General features: G+C 37.4%; 1 protein-coding gene across 2 annotated transcripts in view; it reads left to right on the forward strand.

Moving 5' to 3' along the window:
• Positions 1 to 12,854: 12,854 nt before the first annotated feature.
• COL8A1 (collagen type VIII alpha 1 chain) overlaps positions 12,855 to 14,124 on the forward strand; it is an 89,994-nt gene continuing 88,724 nt past the window's right edge. For both annotated transcript variants that reach the window (XM_062004355.1, XM_062004348.1), the window contains exon 1: positions 12,855 to 12,931. The gene's annotated coding sequence lies outside the window, so the exon portion shown is untranslated. The remainder of the gene's footprint in view (positions 12,932 to 14,124) is intronic.

Raw genomic sequence — 14,124 nt, forward strand, 5'->3', positions numbered from 1 at the left:
GGATTTAGCTGATTTCTGTGACACTAAAAGATAATTTTAAGGATGCAAGTGTTTCTGAAATATCTAAAGACATAATTTGGAAAAGATCTTCATCAAGTATTTTCTTTTTCCAAGCATAACTGTTTATTGACAGCTCTACCAACAAGAAGTGAGAAATATATAGACATGGGAGAAGACATGGGAGATTAGAAATATAGCAGAAAATAAACATGTAATGCTAAATTAAATTAATTCAAGTTAGTACTAGGAAATAATCTGAAATATAAGGATTGAATATATGGAAAAGCCTGGAAACAGTAACCCTGAATGATTCAGAAATGAAAATAAATACCGAGTGTGGCTGGACAGTTCATGGGAATAGTTGAGCCTCTTTGAGTTCAGAATCAATGACTGAACAGTCTTTCAGCATTCAAAATTATTTAAGTAACACTCAACGTGAGCATATTCCACTTCATGGACTACATGCAAATTTTTCATGGTCACAAGAGCCTTAAGTACTTGCTATTGAAAGTTCATGATCAGTCATTTAAAGTGTTTAATACTGATTCTCTCACTGTCTGGATAACTCCCAGTGCAACACAGAAGTCTTTAAAGTTGACCGTACAAATGTTCCAATATAAACAATCAGACTAGCTGAGATCCTGCTGCAAATAAAAAATTTCTATGACAGCAAACTTTGCTCTTTGTTCATCCCAGTTTTGACTTTTTGTTTGCCTCTTCCTCTTTGCAATGCTCTTTTACATGCTTCTGAAGGCTGTTAATGTTCCCCTAAAATTTTCTCTTTCAACTAAACAACCCAAGCTCTCCTTGTAGGTAAGAAGTCACAGATCTCTGATCATTGTTCTGTTCCATTCTGAATTGTCTGCTATTAGTGCACATATTTTAGAAGCGGGGTGCCTGAAGCAGACCCTTGTCAGCACTGGGGAGAATATGAGTATTTGCATATATAAGAGGACACCTTTTTGCAGAAATTATCATACTATAAAAATACTGTGTGTCATGGGAACAAATAAATGTGAACAGTGAGAAGGCGTTACCCCAAATATTCTGAATGTGAAAGCCAGAAGTGGATTTTTTTCAGTTTAAAGAATTTTCTTTCTCTGAATATCCATAATCTATGCTTTTATTTAACCTGTATTGTTAAGCACCAACTGAATGACAAGTAATGATCAAAAGGAATGCACTGAACCCATTTCACTGCTGTGCATGTATCAGCCAATGCCAGTTTCATTAGAAGTAGACGAGCGAAATTCAAATGCTCTGCCTACAAACAACAGGATGTTTAATACTTGGTGAGGTAAATTAAGAGCCACAAACCACCTCTCTAATGAGTCGCTATTAAGCTATTCTGCACCAATCCAGTATAGGACAGCTATATATGTATACACATGTGTAAAAACACACACAGTCACCAATGTTAAGTCAAATAATTAAATGGAAACAATGGCCAAAGTCTCATATTCATTCTTATAAAGCCATCAAAGATTCTTTCCTTGTTCATTTTAGAATTTATTCTCAATTGTCTTAAGGAATGTAGAAAGTATTATGTTATGGAATGTTACTTGGGAGCATTGAGAAAGTTAAATGTTTATGTTCAGCAAACACTCTTATCTTCCTTCCGCTGCTAGTGTGTGCAGTGCACATATTTTAAGATGATGGGTTTAAATGTAGTTGCATTCCTGTTTTACTTACTAACCAATCTACAGATCTTGCTTGGTTCCCAACTCTTGTTTTTAAGTAAAAAAAATCAATATGCATGCTGAAAGTACCCCCATCAGTCAGTCACACAGGATATACTGTTCCCTTCCCTAAAGATTCAAAATTCAGTCAAACATGAAAAAAAAAAAATCTCTTGATGACCCTTCTATTTCCTGCTTCTCACAAGTCTGAAAAAAATATTATGCAGAAGTAACACAAATATGCACATGATTCTGTTTTGACTGACAAGAAACATTACAGAGATATATTGATGTTAGGGTTTTTTAACAGCATTACTACAGAATCTAAATGTTATACAGTAATTCTGACTGGATCAGTTTTACTTGCAGAGAATCACAGAATCATAGAATGATAGGGTTGGAAGGGACCTTTAGAGATCATCTAGTCCAACCCCCCTGCAGAAAATGTATTGGTACTGCACAATGCCTCTCCAAGATTTGCCCTTTTACTAGTTTTTTGGGTTTTTTTTTTAATGTGAGAGTGGCAAATTTATTTGTTAGTAAAGTTTACTAAATATTTAGCAGCTTCAACATTCAGGTTAAGACCCATTGAAGGAACTTTATTTACAAAAAAAAAAAAGCCCACGAAAAACAAAAACAAAGCTACAAATGTATGGTGTCCTCTAAAGAGAAAAAAAGTTATCCATCTCTGACATACAGCCATATTTGAATCCTCAGGTTGTCATCATGGAACACTGTGAACTTTTACCAAAAAAAAGGTGATTAACAAAAATAATAAGATTAGAAAATTTCTGGAGTGGAATCTGATGTTGGCTCTGTCTTGTCTCTTTCTCTAGATTGTTCCATACTTAGAAGCTTTCTCTAGTTCTAATGACTCTCACCCTGGCACCTGCTGTTCCAGAATCACAAAGTTGGCCTACAGAGACATGGTTTGAAAGGCCTAATGGAAACTGGTTGTCATCACAATGATGCCTTGAAATGAACACCATAAAAAAACAAAACAAAATAAAATCACTTTTTGCTGTAACTGTACTCTTTCAGCACCTGTGGTGGTAGGTAGTATAGAGGGATTAAATACAAAAATGCTTTTGCTGGTCAAAGAAAATGAGTTTGAGGGCAAGAATTGGAATAAAAAGTGCAAGATAAAAACCTCCACGGTAACAAACTTTAAAATAACCTTAAGCAAATCGTGTATTACCTTTCAGTTGCCTGTGACTATGTCCCAATTTCATTTCTTTTATTTACCATAATTTCAAAACACTAAAAAATTTAATTTGCTTCATACAACTTGACTGTAATTGCAAAATACATCTGAATTCTCCAGCATGGAAATGGAATGACAATGTCTGTACAGTCTTCCAACAGTGCAGCTTAACTTCCAAGATGTAAATGTCAGAACAGCTCAGTACATGACTTGCTCTGTCATGATTTTCTTCCTTCTATAAGATTGCACAAACAAATTAATATCGAAATGTTCTTTAAAAAAATCATGGTTCCAAATCATTAACAAAGTACAGGTGACAATGTCTTCCTTATCCAAAATCACACATCATGTAGCTGAGAAAGGCTACAGTCAGGGTATTTCCTCTGCCACTAGAAAAGTAGAGAGAACCCTGTGAGAAAGCTATTCCCATTGTTCCTGAATCAGATGGTATAAATAAGTATCTCTGACTTCAGCTGACTATACAAACCAAAATCTGAAGACATACCTCAGATGAGGAATGGTTAGATGAGGTTTATCCGGCAAAATTGTGATGAACAATGGCACAGACATATGAATGTGGGATAACAAATTTGTAAGCTTTTTGAACCAAATTCCTCTTCCCTGAATGGTTCTTCAGAGTTAGTTCACCTTTGCTGCACAGCAAGAACATGCAGACAGGAGTTGCCAAACAGCAGCTGACTTGTTGAACAGTCTACTTCCTTACATAGTCAACTGTGTACATCTGATAATTAATTTCTAAAGATCCCCATGAAGAATTGCTTTAGAATTGTTGCTGGGAAGCCTAATGGAACTACAGAGAGATTATTCCACTCATTTAGAAAAAGAAAACAAAGTACAATACACAAAAACTAACCAAAAATGAAGTAATAAAAAGCCTCTTTAATTCACATCAACTTCATCTGAGGTCTATGGGACAAAATCATTTTGGCTCAGCACTTACCCAAATGTTAACAGTAACATAAAAACATTGAGTTGTTTGAGAAAAAGTAACGCTTGGATGCTTCATCCAGTCCAACATAAATAGAAATAAATGCTTTGAGATATGAACTGCTCTTGCATTTGGATGGAGCAGAAAGGCTTTCACGTAACATGCTATACTGAGAGACAAAACTTCAGTAGTCAGTCTGCCTCTTCTCATTGCAGCTGGGTGGATGACAGATCCTAGCTAGAAGAGTCCTTGTACTTTCATAAACAATCCTGAACTGAGCACTCACAGAAATAAAATAATGCTATGTTCTCCATAACTTCAGAAATTTATAACACTGACTACTGACATGGAAATGGGACTATAAGTGGTCTGATAAATAGCCTAAAAAAGTATTCAAAAGCAAGAAACCCACATTGTTAGACTAGTGACTTACAGCATAAATCCACACATCCCCTATAGGAGAATGTAGGGTCTGTATAGATACACTACTCATCTCCTTCTCCAGCAGTGGAAGTACACTGCAATTACAAAGATAAGATAGTTCTGGATAGTTTAACCTCCAGACACTAATGTAATTTTTCTGCATGAGGAGAAGAACTCTCTAAATAATTACCTATAATGTTATGTCTTTTACAAAAGTTCCTCTTAATATCTAGAGATAAGTTGAAACAGAGATGAGGAAAACAGGAAAATCCTTTCTGCAGGTTGGTTGGTGGGTTGCCACCGAAGTTTCTCCAAGAGACAAACAAACTTACCATTATCATCCTAAACACAAAAAATCTTGGTTAAGTGATGAACTTACTCTTGTGTCATTTGTTTATCTAGCATTACTGAATCCATTACAGTGAGTTAATAAAGGCTAGCTGAAACTTTGGATAGAATTTAATTTTCAAATCTAAGTTGATATTGATTGAACTCTTCCAGTTTTTACATGAGCAGGGGGACACCCTGTGAATGTATCCGTTATGCAAAATGAGACAACAACAAAAACAAGAAATTATTATAAATTTCAAAGAGTAGTCTTAACTGAAATTCTACAGTAAGGAAAAGACCTTAGTCCAGAATCTAATAGATAGAAATGATCATTTTCTATTCATTCTTTCAAGGTAATGTTTTGAACATTCACAAGAAAAGAGCTTTTTCAGATGAAATCCTATGGGGAAAAAAAAAAAAATCAAAGTATCTATTTGGAAATACATTCAGAAATACTGATATGTCATGAAGTTCCCATTTTGTATGTCCAGGTGAATATCGTGGCAAGCAAATTTCCTAATAAACTAGTATGGTGAAAAAGCTTGACACTGCTGAGATGTACTTGACTGATAGAATTACGCCGATAGAATTAAATCTGGCCAGGGATGTCAAGGGCAATATGAAAAGCTTCTATAGCTATGCCAGTGATAAAAGGAAGACAAGGGAAAAGGTGATCCCTCTCCAAAAGGAAACAGGAGACCTGGTTGCGTGCAATATGAAGAAAGCTGAGAAACTCAATTACTTTTTTGTCTCACTGCCACACTGTAAAATTCACAAAAGGCAAAGGCAGAGGCTCGGAGAACAAAGAACCACCCACTGTAAGAGAAGATCGGGTTCAAGACCATCTAAGGAACATGAAGGTGCACAATTCCATGGGACCTGATGAGATGTAATCACAGGTCCTGAAGGAACTGGCAGATGAAGTAGATAAGATGTGGCTGTCCAGTGAAGTTTCCAGTGTCTGGAAAAGGGGAAACATAACCACCATTTTTAAAAACAGAATAAAGACAGACCTGGGAAACTACAGGCCAGTCAGTCTCACTTATGTGCCCGGCAAGATCATGGAGTAGATCCTTCTGGAAACTACACTAATCCATGTGGAAAACAAAGGAGTGATTGGTGACAATCAACATGGCTTCACTAAGCACAAATCATGCCTGACAAACTGGTGGCCTTCTACGACAGGATTACAGCATTGGTGGGTAAGGGAAGAGAGATTTACATCATCTAGGTGAACCATGAAAAGCATTCGACACTGTTCTGCACAACATCCTTGTCTCTAAAATGAAGAGACATGTATTTGATAGATGGACCATTCAATGGATATGGAATTGTCCTGATGGTTGTACTCAAAGAGTTGCCTCAATTGTTCAGTGTCCAAGTGGAGATCAGGGACAAGTGGCATTCTTAAAGGGTCAGCATTGGGACTGGCACTAACATGGACAGTGGGATTGAGTGCACCTTCAGCAATTTTGCTGATGACATCAAGTTGTGTGGTGCAGTCGACACGCTGGAGGGAAGAGATGTCATTGGGAGAGATATTGTCAGACTTGAGAGATGGCCCAGTGTGAACCTCAAGAGTTCAACAAGGCCAAAAGCAAGGTCCTGCACATGGGTTGGGGCAATCCCAAGCACAAATAGAGGCTGAGCCATGAGTGGACTGAGGGCAGGGCTGTGGAGGCAGACTTAGGGGTACTGGTGAATTAAAAACTGAATATGAGGTAGTAACATGTGCATTTGCAGCCCAGAAAGCCAACCTTATCCTGGGATGCATCAAAAGAAGCATGGCCAGCAGCCTGCGGGAGGGGTTTCTCCCCCTCTACTCTGCTCTCATGAGACCCAACCTGAGACGTTGCATTCAGCTCTGGGGGCACTAACAAAAGGAGGACATGGACCTATCAGATCAAGTCCAGGGGTGACCCAGAAAAAAGATCAGAGGGCTGGAGCACCTCTCCTATGAAGACAGACTGAAAGAACTGGAGTTGTTCAGCCTGGAGGAGAGGAGGCTCTGGGGAGACCTTAAGAATCAACTTCCAGTACCTATAGGGGCCTATAAGAAACCCAGAGACTTTTTACAAGGGCATGTCGTGACAGGACAAGGAGTAACAGCTCCAAACTAACAGAGGGTAGATTTAGATATTAGGAAGAAATATTTTACTGTGAGAATGGTGAGGCAATGGCACAGGTTGCCCAGAGATGCTGTGGATACCCCACTCACTGGACAAGGCTTTGAGCAACCTGGTCTAGTGGAAGGTGTCCCTGCCCATGGCAGGGGTTTGGAATTAGATTAAGTCCCTTCCAACCCAAAGCATTCTATGATTCTATGAAATGTGTGTTCACTAGCTACATCAGAAAAAACTCTTCATCCATATCAGAATTTATTTTGATTTAGGTGCTGCCCAGTAGTAATGATTTCAGTGATTTTCCAGTTTATTGCTCTTTTCAAAGATTGTTAAAGTACCTCACTTATAAAACAACAACAAAAAAACCCCAAAACAATCAAAACAAAAAAGTCAGCATGAATTAATGTCTGCACTAGAATAAAGTAATGAAAACATTGAACTGTGAACCAAAATCCATAAAATAAGACTGATTATAACTTAATATATAATAAAAATAATGGAACTGGTGAAACACTTGCAAACAGCATTGACCTGACAGGTTCTTTTCTAAACACACCATAGGCCGTGCTCTGATCTATAACAGCAAAATAAGAAGACTGAAAAAGATGGAAAGATTGAAATGCAACTCCACTGAAATCTGTGTAAGCACTGCCAATCACTTCTGTGCTATTTTGTTGTGGTACAAATGAAAGCAGAAGCTGGCCTGATTCCTTTACACTGTATTTTCATGAGTTATGATAAATAATATTGTGTTTCCTCCAACACTAACATTTGATGCAATTTGAACAAAGTGTGGGCTGTTTCCACAAAATGTGCTTTAGGTGTTCCTTGCAAAGTTTACACGTGTCCATCTCCAGATTAATTTACCAACATTTTGAATTCAAAAACCCCTCAGTCATTAGACGTTAAAAATAATTTTGCCAATGACCCAATATGCAATAAAACTACTTTTTCCCCAGTCTTGTAGAAAAAATGTTATGCTTTAGTGATTTTCTCGTAGTACTAGGCAGTTATGAAACATCAATGAAAATGAAAAAAAACCCCTTTTTGTGCAGAAGGGGAAAGAATATATTAACAATGTAAGTAAGATAGCAACAAATGTATATTATTTCAAAACTGATTTATTGTGTAGCTACAAAGTGAGCAACATCTGTAAAATAAGGCACAAGATCTGTGTGGTAGAGGTGGATTAGAAAACATGGACATTTTTATTCAAATTCTATTTCACTCCCTTTTTAACTTCAGTGTCACTGGGCCAAATATTTCCTTTGATCAGAAATATATTTTCCCAAGGATGCTATATTTAATTTGAAATGGAGCACAAATTATCTTTTTAAAATAAAAACACAATATAATCTTTTGGCAGAGAGATTTAAAAGAATATATATTACAGCCAAAATGTAGTGTGCCACTTGGTTTCATTAAATAAACTTTCAGGAAGCTTATTTAAAAGAAAAATACTCAAAACGCACACACAAAATGCAAAATACTGCCACCAAGCACATTCTGGTGGAACTGAAGACAAATCTTATTTAATCCTCAGTTAAGACTTCCATGTGTTATCTTGGGTTTTTGGTTTTTTTTCAGAAATGCACAAACACTAGATTTGAATACAGTGACACTATCAACTCTGATCATCCCCTGGGCCAATGCCCAGATCTCTCAAATGCAGAACTGAACTGAGTTCAGTTCAGCTTCTGAACTGAAACTCAGATAATCTGGACTCCTGTACCATGTCACCTGAGTGAAAACTTAACTCAAATTTTTGTACAATAACATAGGACCACAGGATAATTAGGGACTCTGGAACGGCTTGGATTGAATAAATTTCCACCTGAAGAAGGGTCAGCCATGATGTCAGAAAAGGCTGCTCAGGCCTTTAGCCACCTGGTTCTTGAAAGCCTCCATGGATGAGGCCTTCACAGCCTCACCAGTCAACCAATTCCACTGCTTGATCATTCTTGCACAGAAAAAAGTTTTTCCTTATATCCAGACACAACCTCCCTTCTTTCAACACAGGTCTGTTCCCTGTTGTCCTCCCACCACTGTTAAGGGCCTGGCTCCACATTCTTCGCCTCCTTGTAGGTGCTGGAGGCATCTGTTTGTTAGGCGTCCCCAAAAACAACTGTTGTCCAGAGTGAACAAGCCCAGTTCCTGCAGCCTCCCTTCAAAGTGCAAGTGTTACATCCCCAAAGATAATCTTGGTAGCCCTCCACTGAACTCATTCCAATCTGTTGTTAGCTTTCTTGCACTGGGACACTCAACATTGGAAATGGTCTTCTAAATATGACCTAGTAACTGCTGAGTAGAATAGGATAATCACTTTCCTTGAGCTTCTGGCTGTGCTCCTATTAGTACAGTCCAAGATAATGTTGTCCTCCTTTGTTGCCACAGCCTACTACTGGCTCATGTTCAGTTTGCTGTCTAGCAAAATTCCCCCATTGCATTTAGCAGAACTGCTTACCCAGCCAGTGAGTTCCCAGATTTTACATGTTCAATTTGGCTTATGCTATATAATACACCTCCTAGAAAACCATCCAGTCTTTTAAGTTAACACTGCCAAGAGATGCTTTGTTGAAAAAACAGTATGGGGGTTTTTTTTCCTGTTTTGATATGGTAAGCATCAACATCAGCTAGTGAACCTCAATGGAAATTCCAGAGCTGACACATAGATATAGAAATTCAGTAAATATAGGACATAAATGATGCAATTGTAGGCTGAATTGATTCATCTAATACTAGCAGCTTTGGACTGCATTCCATTTTCATTGGAGAAGACAACAGTAAACAGAATCAGCACAGCAAAGATGCACAAAAAATGGCATTAGTTATGGCTACTGTATGTTCTGTATCAATTCTTTTCAGGTTTGGGTTTTTTTCAGTTCTGCCTCTATCAGCTTATGTGCTAAAGAACGAATCTTGTCACAAAGGAGGAAACATTGCTTAAGGTAGGCATGTGTCTTTTAAATGTGTTACCTCCATATGCACATTCTGGCCTTGCTGTACGCTTATATAGAATGCAAAATCTGAACTTTCAAAATGGATCCTTGTTTTGGATCCTACCTTGCATTGGCATACAGTGGTTTTGTAGACAGGAACATCTGATTGGCCCTAATATATGGATGTAAATCACTCTTTCCCCTTAGGTTGGTGAATCTTTACTATAAAAAAAGAAAAAAAACCCCAACAATGCTCTAAAAAAACTGCAACACTGTCACATCTAATTCTTTAAAAGAGAAGTTTGCTGGAAAAACTCTGGGTAAACTTACAATGATGGGAAGCACGACAGAAGACAGAATGTTACCTGTAAACATATGTTAATAAAATACACTGATGATGAAATGAAGAAATGGCAAAGCATTCTGGACATTTTGGGGCAAAAAATGGAGCAAGACAGCTAGAACACTGAAGTGTCTCTTGAAAGAAGAACTTTTACAAATAAAGGCAGATGGAAACTGAAAGTTTGGACATCACTCTTAATCACAGGAACATGACAATCCTTCCTGACATGTCCACATCGAATTTACTGTCCAGTCTGGCAGAACGCCCTGAAATCCAGTCAGTCATGTGACAACACAAGTAAAATTTCCCATGGATATTCAGGTAAAATTTTCATCTACTAAAAATCTCACTGGGGAAGATAAGCAATGCAGTAACTAGAAAATCACTGGTCTGTGCCTAATATTCCAGTTTCATCAGGTAATCTTCCATATAACTGTATCATGGTGATGCTTTAACAATCATTAATACAGGTTTAATACTTTTCCTCTATTTTATGTGTTTGTAGGTTTATTTAACACTTGTAAAGTGCTTTAAGATTCTTTAATTCTCTTTTAGAAGAGCAAAAGGGTAAGGCTACCCTTGAGTCTGCAGTACAGTCAGACACAAGATCGGTGAGCACGTTCAATGGTGTACAGAGAAGTCACATTGAGCTGGCGTCAGTATTGAGTCACTTCTGAGAAGTGAAGTAGAACTTAACATCTGAAGTTTAGAGTCAAGAGCTGGGAAAAGAATCAACATAAAGCTCATCCTCTACTTTTAAACTTCTGTTTCCAAGAATGAGAGCTTTAGAAGGTACTGGTTTTATAAAAGTATCCACTGATTTTTAAAAGGGATCTACACAAAGCTCAGAAATTTTAAGACAGTAAAAACAGTTTAGCCATCAGATAAGGACATGGGTACCTATTTACTCTCTGATTTCTGACTCCTAATTTCTTATTTCTAGATTTCTTGAAGTATAAATTCATCTGATTGTTTAGATGTTAGATGAATAGAATTCAATTTGTGTACACCATTTAATCAAATGAACCACTACGAGGTGCCATAAGTGAACTAATTATATAAACTTATTGCAGGAACTTATACCCTTGCTTTCCCTATTCCCACGTTACCATCACTTTGTGTAGCCTTCCTGCAAGTACACTGTAATCTCTCCATAGCAGAAACCCATTTCATAATGAGAACTGTAAAAATACATTGAGTGCTGCAGAAATAAAAAAATAACAAGACTTTTTTACCCAGTTAGTTGCAATAATTTAGAAATTGCCCTATCCAACAGCAACCTGATACCTGTAAGATATATTAGCAATATAATCAGTCCTTTTGAGCTTGACAGTTCAAAATATGAGAGCCTACCATCATCAAGGTTATACAACTACTTCTGCCACATAACACATCCAAGTTGATGGCTGCTTGATTTGTAAGCCTTTTTCTAAAAAGACAAAAACAAATATAGTTGAATGAAACTAAATAGTCTGATCAACTCAGTATTACTTAAAAAAAACACATCACCTCACTCATTATCATGAAGAACAAGAGAGAAGATAAGAAAGTGAATGTAACTTAAAGTCTATCTTAAGACTTAGTAAGCATTTCCAACATAAATATCTTAGGATTTGCAACCTGTTTACACTAAGCATAGCGTATATATTCAGATCTCAAAATCCAGACAGGAGTCTAACACTGAGAGCAAATTCAGGATGTTGACTTAAGTTCACAGGTTCTATAAGCACCTTACACTGCCTTATCCAGTCACCAGTTTGACCCTTTAGTGCAAGAAGCAATATATGTCATACCTCATCTCTATCAACTTCATTACAAAATAGCTTATCTCAACTCTGTTAACTCAGGTTCTCATTCATTTTTTTCTGACTACTGTCCTCCTTGGATTTTATATCAGAATGGACTTCTAGTCTCTCCCTTGATTTCACATCACCGTTCTTTCTGGCTTCGTCCACTCACTAGTGTTCCCACCAACACAGGTTTTACTCAGGTATTATGGTAAATAACATAGGCCCAGATGCATCATGCAAAGACACGTGAAAATACAGATTTAGTGTATTCCAGATGGGTACAACTGTCTATGTCACCTGCAGGAGCCAAGGTCTGGACACTGTGTCATCCACTTTTCTGTGTCCTAAAAGAAATGAATGAGTTAAAATGAACAATGAGTAATTTTACACAGAAACCACCAGGAATGTGTATTCCTACTGGTTTGTCTTTTTGGCTACATTTGCCTTTTGAGAACACCAGTTGGGAAAATTGTTTAGAACTCAGACACAGGGAACAATAAAATTGCTCTAAACTGCTAGAAAGTCTGTGTGTAGATGGGACATATAACATCTGCATCAAGGAAAAGCTGGGTAGCTCAGCACAACAGAAAATGAGGAGGATTCCAGAGCTCAGATCTCATAGACATTTGGAAAATAAAGGAAGTTCAATCCCTGAGTAAACAGACAACTTCAAGGATCAAGAAGCTGTTTCTTCATAGCTACCCCTTCTTAGAAAGGGAAACAATAGCCTTTCTGATAAACTACTGTGGATTACTATCTCACTGCTGTAAAGTCTTCCAAAAGACAAGGTGTAGTAGCAGTAACTGAAATAACTCTGAGATTCAGAGAAACAAATGCAGCAGAAAATCTTTAGTTAATTAAATGTTCAAAGAAAATACAACAAATAAATCTAACACTATTTCTCCTGTAAATGCCATCCAGCTTGCTTTCTCTCCCTCTCTTTTGCTCCCCAAAGAGCAAAAATCTATTCTACAATGCCTTCAGAAGGCTGTCTGCCTGTTATCCTTACTGCCCACCTACCGTAGGGAGCAGCTCCTCCCACCTGCACATAAAAGCCAAGTGCATGCTACCAGCAGCAGATCAGAGCACTTTCTCAGTCTTCCACTGTTTTGAGCCAGTGATCTTCTCTCCTTGGATCTTGTATACTCAAGGTAAGATTACTGCTACTTCAGGTTTCTGTTCTAACCAGCTATTGTGAGGAAGTCTTAATGTGAACTCTAGCACTGCCTTGCTGGGTGGTGCTGACTTCCCTCCCCCCCCCCGCCTTTTTTTTTTTTCAGATGTAGTGTCATCTGACATTTTAAGTTAGTAACAGCCTGTTGTTTTAGCAATGAAATAAAAACAGATCTTGCTGGGAAACACTGTGTGGCTGGGAAAAGGTCTTCTCTCCCTTTCTGATTTATTTTGAAGAGATTAGTGTACCCAGACCAATTCTAACAATTTATTGTCCCTCTCAGTAGCCTTCCACTCAGTCCAGTATAAGTTCTCAAAAAACCTAGACTCGAAAGCTTCCTTAAATTCTGTTTGAAGGGGGAGGGAAAAAAAAAAACCAAACTAGCAACAAAAACCAACAAACCAAAACCCAATCCAACTTTTTGCTAATTTAAGAAAAGATTTTATTTTTATTACTATGATGACTTACTAGCAAGATTGACCTAATCTTGGGACAGAAGTACATCTTCACAGATTTTACTGCCTTTAAAAAAACCAGTGTGATGGAACTTAAGTTCTCACTTAAGCAGAGTAATAAGGCTGATGGAAATCACTATATGGTACCAAATAAGCTTAAAGTACACATTTCACAAGCAAGGTTCTGTTTCTTGGAACAATGGACTTTGTGTCTCTAAGAAATTTCTACATCAGCTTGAATTATATTTTATCTAAAGTTTGCCTACATAGGCATTTCTAATGCTAGAGGAATAGTTAAGTGCCTCAGAGACAGCTACTGAACAGATGAAAGATTAAAAACAAAGTAGTTTCAAAACTATGTTTGCACTTTCTTCTAATCATCTCTCCATCCTCACAGAGATGAATCTGTTACTGACTAATACCAGTTTCTCATGTTGTGTCAGTCAGTGCACTTTTAATACAGTCACCTGTTTAAGAAATTCCATCACAGAAATCCTAATCCTAGAATGCCTCTCTCCAGTGCTCAGAGAGGAAGGAAAGCACAACCTACTAAATGCAAGCTCTTTGTAAATTGTTTGTTTGTACTGTATGTAATACATTCTGCAGTTAGAGTGATACTTTCTTCTTGATATTCAAACGATTCTCTTTCTAAATTGACTTTTTTAGTCTTTTCCCAAATAAAGTGTTTTCTAAAAGAGAGTTATGTCCACATTTA

Source organism: Colius striatus, chromosome 1 (assembly GCF_028858725.1).
Source record: "Colius striatus isolate bColStr4 chromosome 1, bColStr4.1.hap1, whole genome shotgun sequence".
Lineage (NCBI taxonomy): Eukaryota > Metazoa > Chordata > Aves > Coliiformes > Coliidae > Colius > Colius striatus.